The 15,582-nt window shown below is 42.9% G+C and overlaps 1 long non-coding RNA gene across 1 annotated transcript; it reads left to right on the top strand.

Annotated features, from left to right (window-relative positions):
- Positions 1-1,847: 1,847 nt before the first annotated feature.
- LOC136323030 (uncharacterized) lies at positions 1,848-5,440 on the top strand. Its single transcript, XR_010728901.1, has 4 exons — positions 1,848-1,964; positions 4,000-4,155; positions 5,035-5,085; positions 5,382-5,440. It is a non-coding gene; the product is annotated as an uncharacterized lncRNA (long non-coding RNA).
- Positions 5,441-15,582: the final 10,142 nt, after the last annotated feature.

Here is a 15,582-nt window from a genome sequence, read left to right as displayed (position 1 = left end):
CAAATAATTTTTGATAAAGGGGCCAACAACACACAATGGAGAAAAGAAAGCCTCTTCAATAAATGGTGCTGGGAAAACTGGAAAGCCACATGCAAAAGAATGAAACTGGACTACAGTCTCTCCCCCTGTACAAAAATTAACTCAAAATGGATCAAAGATCTAAACATAAGACCTGAAACAATTAAGTACATAGAAGAAGACATAGGTACTCAACTCATGGACCTGGGTTTTAAAGAGCATTTTATGAATTTGACTCCACAGGCAAGAGAAGTGAAGGCAAAAATTAATGAATGGGACTACATCAGACTAAGAAGTTTTTGCTCAGCAAGAGAAACTGATAACAAAATAAACAGAAAGCCAACTAAATGGGAAATGATATTTTCAAACAACAGCTCAGATAAGGGCCTAATATCCAAAATATACAAAGAACTCATAAAACTCAACAACAAACAAACAAACAATCCAATAAAAAAATGGGAAGAGGATATGAATAGACACTTCTCCCAGGAAGAAATACAAATGGCCAACAGATATATGAAAAGATGCTCATCTTCTTTAGCTATTAGAGAAATGCAAATCAAAACGGCAATGAGATAGCACCTCACACCTGTTCTATTAGCTGTTATTAGCAAGACAGGTAATAGCAAATGTTGGAGAGGCTGTGGAGAAAAAGGAACCCTCATTCACTGTTGGTGGAAATGTAAAGTAGTACAAGCATTATGGAAGAAAGTATGGTGGTTCCTCAAAAAACTGAAAATAGAACTACCTTATGACCCAGCAATCCCTCTACTGGGTATATATCCCAAAAACTCAGAAACATTGATACGTAAAGACACAAGCAGCCCCATGTTTATTGCAGTATTGTTCACAGTGGCCAGGAATGGAAACAACCAAAAAATCCCATCAATAGATGACTGGATAAAGAAGATGTGGCACATATACACTATGGAATACTACTCAGCCATAAGAAATGATGACATCGGATCATTTACAGCAAAATGGTGGGATCTTGATAACAGGATACGAAGCAAAATAAGTAAATCAGAAAAAACCAGGAACTGTATTATTCCATAGGTAGGTGGGACGTAATAGTGAAACTAAAAGACATTGATAAGAGTGTGGTGGTTACGGGGGGGAGGGGGGAATGGGAGAGGGAAAGGGGGTGGGGAGGGGCACAAAGAAAACAAGATAGAAGGTGACAGAGGACAATCTGACTTTGGGTGGTGGGTATGCAACATAATTGAACGACAAGATAACCTGGACTTGTTATCTTTGAATATATGTATCCTGATTTATTGATGTCACCCCATTAAAAAAATAAAATTATAATAAAAAAAAACAAAACTATAAACAAACAAAAAAAAAGAAAATGTTTTTAGAAAGAAAGATTCTGATGAAAATTAAAAGTATAACCAAACCCCTTTAACTATAGCAACTGTCCTGTCTTCAGAGCCGTGGATCAAGTCTGTGGGGAGCTTGGGTCTTGTTCTTGTGTGTGGTTCTGGTGTGGCACTGTCTTCAGCCTAAGGACCACTTACATTTTTTTTTATTTAACTTTAGTATTTTGTACGGATCAGATAGGAGGCTATTTTCAGAACCCTCTTGTGCACAGACATTCATTGATGTTCTGTGTCTTGTGAGCGCGGGGAATGTGTGAGTTTCTCCTCACTCAGTCTCCTCATCACAAAGCACCTGCCCCTCTCGTCCTGGGCTCTTCTCCAGCACCCAGACCTCAGGGGCCTGCCAGGCAATCCCCAGAAGTCTCTACTGTGCAGCACGCAAGGCAGCCCTCGACATGTGTCCCCTTCTTCTTGCCAGAGCCTGTGCATGTTCACCACCCCCCCCCCGGGGTCAAGGAAGGGAAGCCACGACTGGTCCCCATGAGGCCCATTGCCCAGGGCACCACCACCTCGGCCTACGTGGCCAAGTCCAGGAAGACTCTGCTGGTGGAGGACATCCTTGAGGTACGTGGCTTTCCACTTGCTGTGCTATGTGTACCCTGAAGTGTTTTGTTAGACCACTTATTCTGATGTTGTAACATAGCCATTTTATTAAAGCAAGATACAGTTTGATAAATGAATTTTTATGTAAACAAGCTCCTTTGTACTCAGAATACCATACTTTCTATACCCACCGAGAGCTAGATTGAATAGTTTTTAGTAGAATGTATGCCCATATAGTTAAGCATAAAAATATATGTTCATCTTCCTGCAAACTAACTCCTATATTTCATAAATTCTAACAGGATGAAGATAAGTAGCCAGCCATTGCCATGTGACAGATGCCCTGAATGTCAGTGTTACACGGCAGCCCCCCGCTGTGCCCGAGTGTATGGGCCCGGCCCATCTGTGGTCTGGGCTGTGTTTGGCCAGGCGGCTTACACTAGTCTGATGTGCACCGGCCACGAGGTCAGAGCTGGCTGTCAGATGACCTCAGCTCCCCATGTGTGTTCTGAAAAATTACTAAACTAGAATCATAAAATGTGGATTTTAAGTTTGGTTCTGCCTCTGATGATCTGTATGACCTTGAACAAGTAAGGTAGCTAGTTAATTTATTTAAGAAAGGAAAAGGGTTTAAAGTAAATGTTGTATAGTATGAATATAGGCAATGATACATAACATAATTACTAAACTTGTTAAGATCCCAGATCTTACTTATTCCCACCACAAAGAGAAAAGACAAGTATGTGACATGACAGAGGCTAATAAACAGAGCATGTGGTCGCAGTCACATCACAGTGTATTCCCATGTTGTGCTGTCCGTTACCTGAGCCAAGACAGTGCTATGCATCACAGATACTTCAGTGTTAAAAAGCAAGTGTTAAAGGCAGGTGACATATAAGTTGTCATTTGAAAATGTACTATTGTCTATGCAAACTTTCAAAGGATTTGTAAATTGTAAGTATAGATTTGTGTTATTCCAGGTTCATGAAAAGCATCCCACAGACAGCAAAAATTGAATAAATAGAATTGGTATTTTGATATTGATTCATTTGATTTTCCTGTATTCTTTTTAGAGCATTTGCTAAGCTAGAAATAATTAAAGTCAAAGAAACTATTTTATTTCTTATGATAAAAAAATTGATAACTTGGATGATTTGAATATTTGGTATGAGTCTTTGAGGTTCAGTTGGAATGGCTATCATTAACACCCACTTTTGTGTTATTCTAACCTTCAAAATAGAAAAAAAAAACATTTTACATGTAATTTCCTTCATATGGTTCCTACATTTGGAGTAATTTTCCCTTGTGATGTTGTACTTGCAAAGCCCTTATCAAAGTTCAGGCACAGTAGCAGGTGATAAATAATTATACTAGCCATCATAATTATTTTTATTATTGCATGAAATTAACATATATGAATTGATGAGACCTCGCCTTACAAAGGTAGCAGTCTGAGCAGGACCTGCCCACAGGTTCTGTGTCGCTCAAGATAAACATTTCTTTTGTTTGTTTGTTTGTTTGTATTTTTCTGAAGTTGGAAACGGGGAGGCAGTCAGACAGACACCTGCATGCACCTGACCTGGATCCAACCAGCATGCCCACCAGGGGGCAATGCTCTGTCCATCTGGGTTGTTGCTCTGGTGCAACCAGAGCCATTCTAGCACCTGAGTCGGAGGCCATGGAACCATCCTCAGCACCCGGGCCAACTTTGCTCCAATGGAGCCTTGGCTGTGGGAGGGGAAGAGAGAGACAGAGAGGAAGGAGAGGGGGAGGGGTAGAGAAGCAGATGGGCGCTTCTCCTGTGTGCCTTGGCTGGGAATCGAACCTGGGACTCCTGCATGCCAGGCCGATGCTCTACTACTGAGCCAAGCAGCCAGGGCCTAAACATTTTCTTAAACCATGTTCCCAGTGGCCATGGTCATTTTGTTTTTCCTCGAGAGGCCTGCTCATTATTGCTTACAAGTACTAAGTGATTTCTTCCAGGAATAAGAATTGTAGTTTCACTATTCCATTTTCTTTACCAAATTTGTATCTTTTTTTCCATTTTACTTTTTAGGATGAGCGGTTTTCCAGAGGCACTGGGCTGGAGTCGGGGATGTGAATCCGGTCTGTCCTCTGATTGCCGATCATCACTGTGATTGTGGACCTGGTTGGCATCCTGGAGCTGTACCGGCACTGGGGCAAGGACGCCTTCTGTGTGAGCCACCAGGAGGTGAGGGCCGGCCCATGGGAGATGCTTGTCATACACTTCAGTGAACAGGAGTGGATGTTTCAAACCACATCAGCTTAACAATGTTTGATACTTACACCAATGATTAAAAACTATTTTGGGGTGCTTGTTTTGCAGTTTTTTAGAGAGAGAACTGATTACACTAGAAATAGAGGCATTTTTTACTCTCCCTCTCCTTTCCTCCAGCACATGGGACCCTGATCCAGGCTTCCCACCCATGTGCTCTGCTCGTCCTCATCCTCCCCACCTCCAGCCACCACATGTAGGGGCCCTGGAGGGTGGCCCTGTCAGCAAGACCGTCCTGACAGCTCCTGTCCAGTGTCCTCTTTCCTCTCTGCTCCCCCTTTTCTCAAGAGCTGCCACCAGCCCACCCACGGCCTCCTCTCTTTCTCTCTCTCTGTCTCTGTCTCCGCCCTCAGTGGTGATGCATGTCATGCCCAGAGTCACCTGGCACCTGGCAGGGACCCAGCCAATGTTTGCTCAGTGAATGGATAACAGAAAAGGAGAATAGTTAGTAGTTTGAGAAGTTGTCTGCAAAGTTTTAGAAATGGCTCATCATTTTAGAGTGGTCATTAGAGGCCTTTATTAAACTAAAAATAATTTATGTTAAAATCACTGGAGTTGAAATTTTTTAATCTATTTTCCTTTGTATCCAAAATTAAGAGGAACAAGGAAGCATTCCAGTCCATTGTAAGGAAGGGGGAATGTAAAAGAGTAATCTTGTCCACATTTAATGCTTTTGTTTGGCAAAATATTCAAAAGTGCAGTGACCTCAGAAAGTTTTTTGTGCACGATTATGTGCAAGTCCTTGGTGGAATGTCTGCACATGGCTCATGAAAATGTGTCACCCTCTTTTTTTAGGTGGCAACAGCCAATCTGGCCTGGGCTTCATTAGCAATCCATCAGGTGCAGGTGAGTGTGCCCCCCCAGACAGGCCTGAGTGAGGCTTTGAACGTCCTTGTGCCTCACGTTGAAAAGCCAGGCCCACACCTGCCACACTGCCTGGTGTGCCAGGCAGTGCATGGGAAGCACTTTGCACATTGAAGCATGCAAGAAAACATGGATTGTCACTGAGACTGTTATCACATTATAAACTAAGTGATTGTATTATACCTTTTAAAATAAAATAAGGTCAATAGGATTCTGGAAGTTTTAGTTTTAAATAAGCAAAACCCTGTTATAATTCATCGCCATTATCTGTGTGGCAGGTGTGCCGGGGCCTCGCCAAGCAGACGGAATTGAACGACTTTCTCCTCGACGTGTCAAAGTAAGTGGTCACTTCGGGGCCGGGTGGCTGCTGTTGGAGAATGGTGTGCATTCAGGACGGGCCCTGATGGGTACAGAGGCCACCACTGCACTTGGTGACAACACCGGGCAAGCAGTCAGTGAGGACGCTGACAACATTTGTGCCCTGGAGTCCCATTCTCCTCCATGTTCATGCTGCTGGTGAAGGTGTGAAGATTTTTGGGTGGTGACCGGAATTTGAAATTTGCTGTATTTTTTTCTAAATAATCTCACCGGAACCTGTAGACACCAGACACTTCTGTTTCTGTGGAATAAAAAAAAACCAGCAGGAGGAGAGGAAGTGGTCTAGCTGATTTTTTCCTAAAAAGTCCTCCCTGGCATTTTCCACACAAGTGTCAGTCAATTAAAACTGGTTGTTGATATTGTTATTTTAACTTGTCTATGTTTAGTAGCTCAGATACAGTGTCTAGAGAAAATGTTCCGTTGCCCTGAGGCTTGACCCGGAGAGCCTCCCTGGGCTGGCCCTGGACCAGCGGTCCCAGGTCTTTGGAGCAATTCTAGGTTCAGCTGGTTTCCCTTGGATGGGGAAGACTTCTGCTTTCTGACCCACGTCCTTACCCTAGTCAGGGCTGACTCCCTGCGAGAAGCATGGCCACTCTCCACCTCCGGCTGCCGCAGCACTCGGAGCCTCCATGACAGGCCAGTCTGAGCTCGCTGCTCGTGTCACACTTACTTTCTTAAATACAGAATTAGAGAAACACGGAATCTAAATGAGATCTCTTTTCATCCCCTAATCCAACTATTTTTTTTTTGAGGTAAAATAAAACAGTAGCCTTGGGACACATGATGTTTTTCAGAACACATAGAAGGGAAGCGTTCACATTCTCTTGTTCATATATTTGGTGATCTTGTAAGTTTTCCAAAGTTCAGTTGAATTCCTTATGTCACACTTTCAGTTCATTCTGCAGTGGGAAATATCTGTACCTCTTTTTTTAGCTAATGAGAGACAGAGAGAGAGAGAGAGAAAGAGAGAGAGAGAGAGAGAGAGAGAGAGAGAGATTGAGAGGGACAGACAGGAAGGGAGAGAGATGAGAAGCATCAACTCATAGTTGTGTCACTTTAGTTTTTCATTGATTGCTTCTCATGTGTGCCTTGACCGGGGGGCTCCAGCTGAGCCAGTGACCCCTTGCTCAAGCCAACGACCTTGGGGTTTCAGACCTGGGACCTCAGCATTCCAGGTGGACACTTGTCCACTGCACCACCAGCTGTCTGGTGGTGCAAAACAAGAAATCTGTTTACTTGACTATCTTCCTTGCCCTGCGTTCTTCAGTGTACAGGGCATGAATGTGTTCTAAGTCTTAGCATAGACTTCAACCTATTTAAAATTATTGAACTTTCTTAATCCATTTATTTTTCTTTGTAATTGAAAGCTGAATAATTTGTTTTTAAATGCTGAAAGGCACTGTTTATTACTATTTTATATTAATCATGAGTCCATGGCTAAATTTACACAGTCCTATAGCTCATACCTATCGATTGGTCTACTTACCAGATTTACATTCTTATATATTTACCAGCTACCTACTAAATATGTACTCGCTGCTCATGATAATGAATACTTAGTTTACTGTGCGAGGTCATTAGGTCCTGATCAACATTTGTGCTCTGATATTTCTTCTCAAATCAATTACAGTGCTTTCTTAGCACCATTAGACTGCACTTAAACTTTTAGTTTTTTGTGGCAATTTACATTTGAACCATATTAACGAGATTTTAAAAATTTTGAAATGTATATTTTTATACTATATTAAATGTGGTGGACCCAGTTTTCATAGTTCATAGTTTTAGTTAAATGCTACAAACTTTCTTTCTGTGTCAGTATGCGTCAATAAAATAGTTACTTCCAAAATTAGAGTCCTCATATTGAAGTAAGTAATGAAGTTTCATTCATCTCTAAAATAATATTGATTGAGCTCTGGCTGGTTGGCTCAGTGATAGAGCATCAGCTCAGCGTGTGGAAGTCCTGGGTTTGATTCCCGGCCAGGATACACAGGATAGGCACCCATCTGCTTCTCCACCCTTCCCCCTCTACTTTCTTTCTATCTCTTCCCTTCCCGCAGCCATGACTCCATTGGAGCAAAGTTGGCCCGGGCACTGAGGACGGCTCCATGGCCTCCGCCTCAGGTGCTAGAATGGTTCTGGCCACAATGGAGCAATGCCCCAGATGGGCAGAGCATCGCCCCCTGGTGGACATGCCGGGTGGATCCCAGTCAGGTACATGTGGGAGTCTGTCTGCCTCCTGGCTTCTAACTTCAGAAAAACACAAAATAATAATAATAACAATAATAATAATAATAATAATAATAATTGTTTTGCAAGATGACAAAAACCAGACCTACATACTTGTTTTTTATTTAAATATAGACAAAACTGGGAATTGTATTTAAAGTTTGATATGCTCTGTTCTCAATAGCATTACTTACAGGTTTTATGTCCTTTTTTCCAGAATGGATTTTGATAATATAGTCACAATAGATTCTCTACTTGAACACATAATGGTAGGTGGCCTTTTGTTTTGAAAATGCTTTTAGTTAAATTTAGATCTATGTCTAGTACATGCTGGGACCCTTATTAGACATACAAGCTGTTTTAAATGGATGAAAAGTGATCCGGAGGTGTCACCTTGGTTTGTTGTCACTCATGATAATTTTGGAGGGCTTTCAATGACGTTTTGAAAAATATCTCAGAGATTTTCATTACTTGGTGGCGAGCTTTGGAAACAGTTTCTTTTGATAGTCTTCAGAATACCTCTGCATATAGAGTGTATTGGGAATTCCCATCCAGTCTTCCTGATGGTGCGGCTCCTCTACTTGGTTTCAGTCTTCACAACTACCAAGTCCTGGGAGGCTCATAAGAACTGGGAACCAGAAGCAACACAGAGCGAGACTCGCCCACCTTTCCCTGTGTGGCTGCTCCGGGGCCTTGGTGGGACTTCACTGGAGAACTGGCTTCCAGCAGTCAAAGTGACGTGACCTCTGCTCCACAGGCCACCGGGCTCGACTACTGCTGTTGACACCTTGTTGTTTATGTATTATGTAACTGAACTGAATTTTAATGTATCTGTTGTATATTTTGATAAGTCGTTTTTCTCCTTCCCATTTCCCTGGCCTTTCTCTAAGTCCAGTAACCCTGTCCAATCAGGAGTCACCTTGTCTCCACATTTCAGGGTGTTCTTGGACCTGTTTCTCTTTGGTTTCATGGCAAGAGAGTACGGTGGGGTGTGATATGGGCAGTGTCTCATGGGATGTAAAAGTTACCAGGGGTCATGAGAGGAACAATGGAGCTTCTGATTTTTAAATGTTTCTTTATGTAATTAGTATATACTGTTGGGGTTGTTTGGACAATAAAAAGAATACTTCATTAGACAGTAAAAAATAACTTTGTTGGTTATGACAAAATTTAAAGAATTCATAAAAAAGTGAAAAGTGCTAAGACGAATATAAAAATATAAAGATATAGACTGACAAAGCCTGTGTTAGGAGTACAAGAAACACTTATTGACTAAACCTTATATTATGAATGTTTTTTAAAACATTTTTATTGAGATGTAATTCACACACCATACTACTAATCTCTTTGAAGTGTTCAATTCAGTGGTTTTTAGCAAATTCACAGGTATGGGTAACCATCACCAGTCAATTTTTGAATATGACTCTTACCTCAAAAAGAAGCTCCATTTTCTCTTTTACCTCCATGTGCCCCATCCTCACCCAGCTCCTGGTCCTAACCACTAGTATTCCTTTCCCTCTTCTAGACAGCACCCGTGAAAGGGGCTGTGTGACAGGAGGCTCCTTTCAATTAGCACGGCATTCTCTGAGTTTACCCGTGTTGTTGCATGTGTCAGTGCCTCTTTCCATTTCCGCAGCCGAGCCATGGTCTCTTGTATGACACATACAACACCAGTGGACATTTGGGTTGTGTCCACATTTGACCAGTGTGCATGGTGCCGCTTTGAACATTTGTGTACTGTATTTTTGAACGTATTTTCAATCTAAACCCAGGAGTGGAATTGCTGAGACATGTGGTAATTCTGTGTTTAAATTTTTGGGGAGCAGCTGAAGTGTTTTCCACCCCCAACCCTGCACAGGGGTTCCAGTTTTCCACATCCTCACCAGTGCTGGGTGTTGTCTGACCACTGGATGCTGCCTTCAAAGTGGGTGTGAGACACTCTCTCTGTATTGTTCTAATAGGCATTTTCCTGGTGACAATGACATTACACATCTTTCCCTGTGCTTATTAGCCATGTCCTTCTCGCAGTCCCCACACTGCTGTGTCTACAGTGGTACCTTGAGATATGAGCAGACCCACATATGAATTTTTTTTAAGATACGAGCTGCAACTTGGTTCATATTTTTGTTCGAGATTCAAGCGAAATTTTGAGATACAAGTTGTGATTCACGAAGCTGCCACTAGTTGGCGTGTTGGTGCACAGGTTCAGTATTAGCAGCACAACACCAGCATCTCAGTTCTTTCTCACGTGTTACCTGCAGAATCAAGTTGAATCTCTGCTGTACTCGTTCTTGCATAATTTTTGCATTTTTTACTAACATTTTTTGTGTTCTATCATGAGGCCGAAGAAAGTGAATGTAAAGGACAGTGGTGAGAAGAATAAGAGAATGATGTCAATAGAAGTAAAGCAAGAAATAATAGAAAAACATGAGTGTGGTGTACAAGTGATTGAACTGGCAAGGCTGTACGACCACAATACAGCTACAATTTGTACCATTCTTAAACAAAAGGATGCCATCAAAAGTGAAAATCCAGTGAAAGGAACTACAATTCTGTCCCAATTAAGGACAAATATCCATGAAGAAATGGAGAAGCTTCTGCTGGTGTGGGCGAAAGAGAAAGAGCTGGCAGGGAGATACAGTGATAGAAACTGTAATATGTGAAAAGGCACTTATTATTTATGGCGACTTAAAGAAGAAAGAATCATCAACCTCAAAAGAGGCAGCAGAAGACACATTTAAGGCAAGTCACGACTGGTTTGAAATTTTCAAGAAGAGATCTGACATCCACTTGGTGGTGAGGCATGGTGAAGCTCCGGGTGCTGACATTATGGCAGCTGAGGAGTACATCTCACATTTTGCTATGCTTATCACAATGGAAGGCTATATCCCCCAACAAGTGTTCAACTGTGATGAAACAGGATTGTTTTGGAAAAAAATGCCCCAGAGGACTTTCATCACTGCAGAGGAGAAGAAGCTGCCAGGCCATAAACCCATGAAGGACCATCTGACCCTTGCATTGTGTGCAAATGCTAGTGGTGACTGTAAAGTAAAGCCACTGCTAGTGTATCATCCTGAAAGTTCTCGAGCCTTTAAGACTCACAAGATTCTTAAAGAAAAACTGCAAGTTATGTGGCATGCCAATGTTAGGGCACGGGTTACGTGGCAGTTTTTTATTTTTATTTTTATTTTTTATTTTTTTATTTATTTATTTTATTTTTTTGCATTTTTCTGAAGCTGGAAACAGGGAGAGACAGTCAGACAGACTCCCGCATGCGCCCGACCGGGATCCACCCGCCACGCCCACCAGGGGGCGACGCTCTGCCCACCAGGGGGTGATGCTCTGCCCATCCTGGGCGTCGCCATGTTGCGACCCTCCTGGGTGTCGCCATGTTGCGACCAGAGCCACTCTAGCGCCTGGGGCAGAGGCCACGGAGCCATCCCCAGCGCCCGGGCCATCTTTGCTCCAGTGGAGCCTTGGCTGCAGGAGGGGAAGAGAGAGACAGAGAGGAAGGCGCGGCGGAGGGGTGGAGAAGCAAATGGGCGCTTCTCCTATGTGCCCTGGCCGGGAATCGAACCCGGGTCCTCCGCACGCTAGGCCGACGCTCTACCGCTGAGCCAACCGGCCAGGGCCGGCAGTTTTTTATTGAATGAGTAAATCTCATCTTTGGTCCTGCAGTGAAGAAATATCTTCAAGAAAATAAACTCCCAATGAAAGCATTACTAATCCTTGAAAATGCTCCAGCCCACCCACCTGGTCTTGAAGATGACATTCTCTATGAGTTCAAATTCGTGAAAGTCCTCTACCTCCCACCCAACATGACTTTAATCTTGCAACCTATGGATCAGCAGGTCATTTCCAACTTTTAAAAGCTTTACACAAAGCACTTGTTCCACCGCTGCTTTGAGGTGACTGAGAATACAATTCTAACCCTTCGAGAGTTTTGGAAAGATCATTACAACATCATGATAGGTTTATGTATTAATGACTTGGCATGGCAAGAGCTTACAAGAAGAACTTTGAACTTGGCATGGAAAAAGTTATGGCCTGATGTTGTTGCAGACAGGGACTTCGAAGGATTCAAACCAGAGACCGAGACTGAGGTAGAAGCGTTGGAGGAGATTGTGTCCCTCGGAAAGTTGATGAGTCTGGAGGTAGATGAGGGTGATGTAAACAAGCTCGTTGAGGAACATGAGGAGGAACTCTTAAATGAGGAGTTGAAGGAGCTACAGATGATGCAACATACGGAGCTTCTGCAGGAGATTAGTAGTGAAGAGGAGGTAGAGTCGGAGGAAGTGATTTCTACAAGTGAAATTAAAGACATGCTGGCAATGTGGGAGAAGCTTTCAAGTTTCATTGAAAAGAAACACCCAGAAAAAGTTTCAACTGGTTGTGCTTCAGCACTTTTTAATGACACTTGCTTGTCACATTTTTGTAACATTTTAAAAGGCAGACAAAAGCAAACTGCTTTGGATAGATTTTTATTCAAAAGTCCTACAAGTGAAAGTGCTGAAAGAGCAGCCAAAAATGCAAAAACAAGTGATGATTAAATGAAAAATAGGTAATGTTAAGCTTAGGTTAAGTTTAAAGTTAAGAAAGTGCATTTTTTTTACAATTAAGTTTTTGTGGTTTCATTTTAAATGAAGAAAGTGCAGTTTTAGTTTTGTTTAAAGTAAAGAAAATGCAGTTTCAGTTTACATTTAGTGTTAAGAAAGTGCAGTTTTAGTTTACGTGTCTACAGTGCCTGCATCCCCTCCTCCTTCCCTCCTCCTCCGTCATTCACTTCTGTTAACTGCACTCATTTGTCTCCAAGGTAAGAATTCGGTACAGTACTAAAGAATACTTTTTTATTTCATATATTTTTTATGCATTGGTAAAGTCTATGTGTGTGTTTCTTTTTTTTTAAATAAATTTTTATTTTAATGGGGTGACATCAATAAATCAGGGTACATATATTCAAACAAAACATTTCCAGGTTATCTTGTCATTTAGTTCTGTTGCATACCCATCACCCAAAGAGAGATCGACCTCCATCACCCTCTATCCAGTTTTCTTTGTACCCCTCCCCCTCCCCCACTCCTTCCCTCCCTCCCCCCACCCCCCATAACCACCACACTCCTGTCCATGTCTCTTAATCTCGCTTTTATGTCCCACCAATGTATGGAATCTTGCAGTTCTTGTTTTTTTCTGATTCACTTATTTCACTCCGCACAATGTTATCAAGATTCCACAATTCTGCCGTAAGTGGTCCGATGTCATCATTTCTTCTAGCTGGTGTATATGTGTATACCATGGTGTATATGTGTCCCATCTTCTTTATCCGGTCTTCTATTTTTTTTTACATTGATTAAAAGCCTTTAGTGCCTGACCTGTGGTGGCGCAGTGGATAAAGTGTCAACCTGGAAATGCTGAGGTTGCCGGTTCGAAACCCTGGGCTCGCCTGGTCAAGGCACATATGGGAGTTGATGCTTCCTGCTCCTCCCCCCTTCTCTCTCTCTCTCTCTCCCTCTCTCTCCTTTCTAAAACGAATAAATAAAAAAATAAATAAATAAATAAAAAAAAAGCCTTTAAGCAAACTCTTGGCCAATACAGCAAGAATTCATAAAAGAGTAGTGTCCTTAACATGTTCACCAAGTCCAGGTTGGCCCCATCACCATGCCAAATCCCTGAAAAATAAAACCCAACCACAGTTCAGTCTGTTAGGAGCTGTCACAGGGAGCAGGAGTCCAGGAAAGTTCCTCACAGGAAAAGTCCGCATGGCACTGGAATTGTTGTCACCATTCTATACTTTGCAGCTCATGTCCAAGTCCCAATGACCACTGCTTCTAGCTGGTAATGATTCAGGTAGACTGGAAAAGCCATTTGCAGCACACGTGGATATGGAGCTTCTGTTCTCTTCTGCCTGGAGAGATGAGACCAGGTAGCTTTTCCCTGGAGCTCTGTGACTGTGGCCTGGTAAAGAGAACCTTGGGATACACTAAGCTGGGTGGCAAAGGTAGATTCATAATAGAAGTTGGCAAAAGGGGGAAAGAGAGCTCTAATTTAGGATTAGGTCCCAGCCTGAAATATGAGTGGGGCATTGAGGTAGGAGGAATAAAGGAAACACTATATATTAAACAAAGCAGCAGAAAAAAAGGACTATCAACACCCACAACAGAGATCTTTGAGGGAAGAATAAAAAACCTGACTATTCAGGCAAAAAATAGTTAAGTGGCCCTTGTGCAAATGAGATCAGTTTACCTGCTTCTTGGAAGAAATACCCTAGGCTCGTCCACAGTGTCATAGATGAGGCCGACGGCCCTGGGCACCTTCAGCCTTCAGTGGCAAACCCAGATTTCTGGGCAAGGTTAGGTCATAGGTGGCTGGAGCAGGGCTGGAAGAGACTAAACCCTCCCTTAGCGGAGCGAGGGGGAAGCCTACCTTCCAGTGTCCCTGTTTCCTTACAGCAGAGGCATGTGAGCCTGGCAGGCTTTAGCTCAATGACCTTCCTTTCCACTATTGAAGCAGGACCCAGATGGCATTCTACCCTTTGGGGCATTGGAGCCTTTAGGGTGTATCCTAAAAGCTGGTAGTTCCCCTGATCTCTATTGGGCTTTTTCTGCTTCTAGGTACCTTAAAAGCCATGCTCAGGAGATCTCACTGAGGGGTTTGAGGATCCCCATCTGCCTATATAAATCTTTTCCATATATCTGGAGCTATTTGGAAAAAGACAAAACAGTGTTATTAGCTGGATCTAATAAAGAGGGTAGTAGTATGCAGGCGAAAAATATTTGGTGTCTCCTGTTCATCAGCATTCAAAAGAAATGTAATTTTTTTAAGTAAAAAACATGATATGGTAGACCTGTAGGAGTTCTAGGATATGTCTCTCTCTTCCCCACCCACAGCCAAGGCTCCACCGGAGCAAAGCCATCCCGGGCACTAAGGATGGCCCCTTGGCCTCTGCCTCAGTCACTAGAATGGCTCTGGTTGTAACAAAGCAACACCCCTGATGGGCATAGCATTCCCCCCTGGTAGGCATGCCAGGTGGATTCCGGTCAGGTGCATGCGGGAGTCTGTCTGACTGCCTCCCTTTAAAAATTTTTTTTTAATTGACCTTAAAATGTTTGCTGCATACACTTTAATAATACCTTAACTTTAAAGATTGTAAGCATGACAAAATACAGTAAATGCGTTTGCTCCATATGCAGGAGCATTTTCAGTTTAGCCAGTTTAGGAAATCCAGCATACAGACAATGAGCTATAACATGCTTAGCAGCCTCTCCTGTTCTGACAGAGGTTACTATAGATCCGGAATATGTATCCACTGTGATGTGGACATATGACTGTTTGTTAAATGAAAGTATATGAGTACCATGCATCTGCCAAAGTTGTCCTGGTAGGGGTCCTTGAGGGTTAACTCCAAATGAAGGGGCAGTATAGGACCCCTTGGACAGGATTTCCCAATCTGCTGTGCTGCTTCCCGAGAAAGTTGAAATGATTTACACCGGGCAGCAGCATTCTGGTGATGAATAGTATGAGACTGACTTGCTCGGTCTGTCATGGTTGCTCCATATAATTTTCTTTTGGGTAGTTTGATCAACAAGGGCATTCCTAGGCCCTGGCTGGTTGGCTCAGTGATAGAGCATTGGCCTGGTGTGCAGGATTCCCGGGTTAGATTCCCAGTCAGAGCACACAGAAGAAGCACCCATCTACTTCTCCACGCCTCCCCCTCTCCTTCCTCTCTGTCTCTCTCTTCCCCTCCCACAGCCAAGGCTCCACTGGAGCAAAGCCATCCCGGGCACTAAGGATGGCCCCTTGGCCTCTGCCTCAGTCACTAGAATGGCTCTGGTTGTAACAGAGCAACATCCCTGATGGGCAGAGCATTCCCCCCTGGTA

The sequence above is a fragment of the Saccopteryx bilineata genome, chromosome 2, assembly GCF_036850765.1.
Source record: "Saccopteryx bilineata isolate mSacBil1 chromosome 2, mSacBil1_pri_phased_curated, whole genome shotgun sequence".
Lineage (NCBI taxonomy): Eukaryota > Metazoa > Chordata > Mammalia > Chiroptera > Emballonuridae > Saccopteryx > Saccopteryx bilineata.
This window is presented reverse-complemented; position numbering and strand designations above follow the sequence as displayed.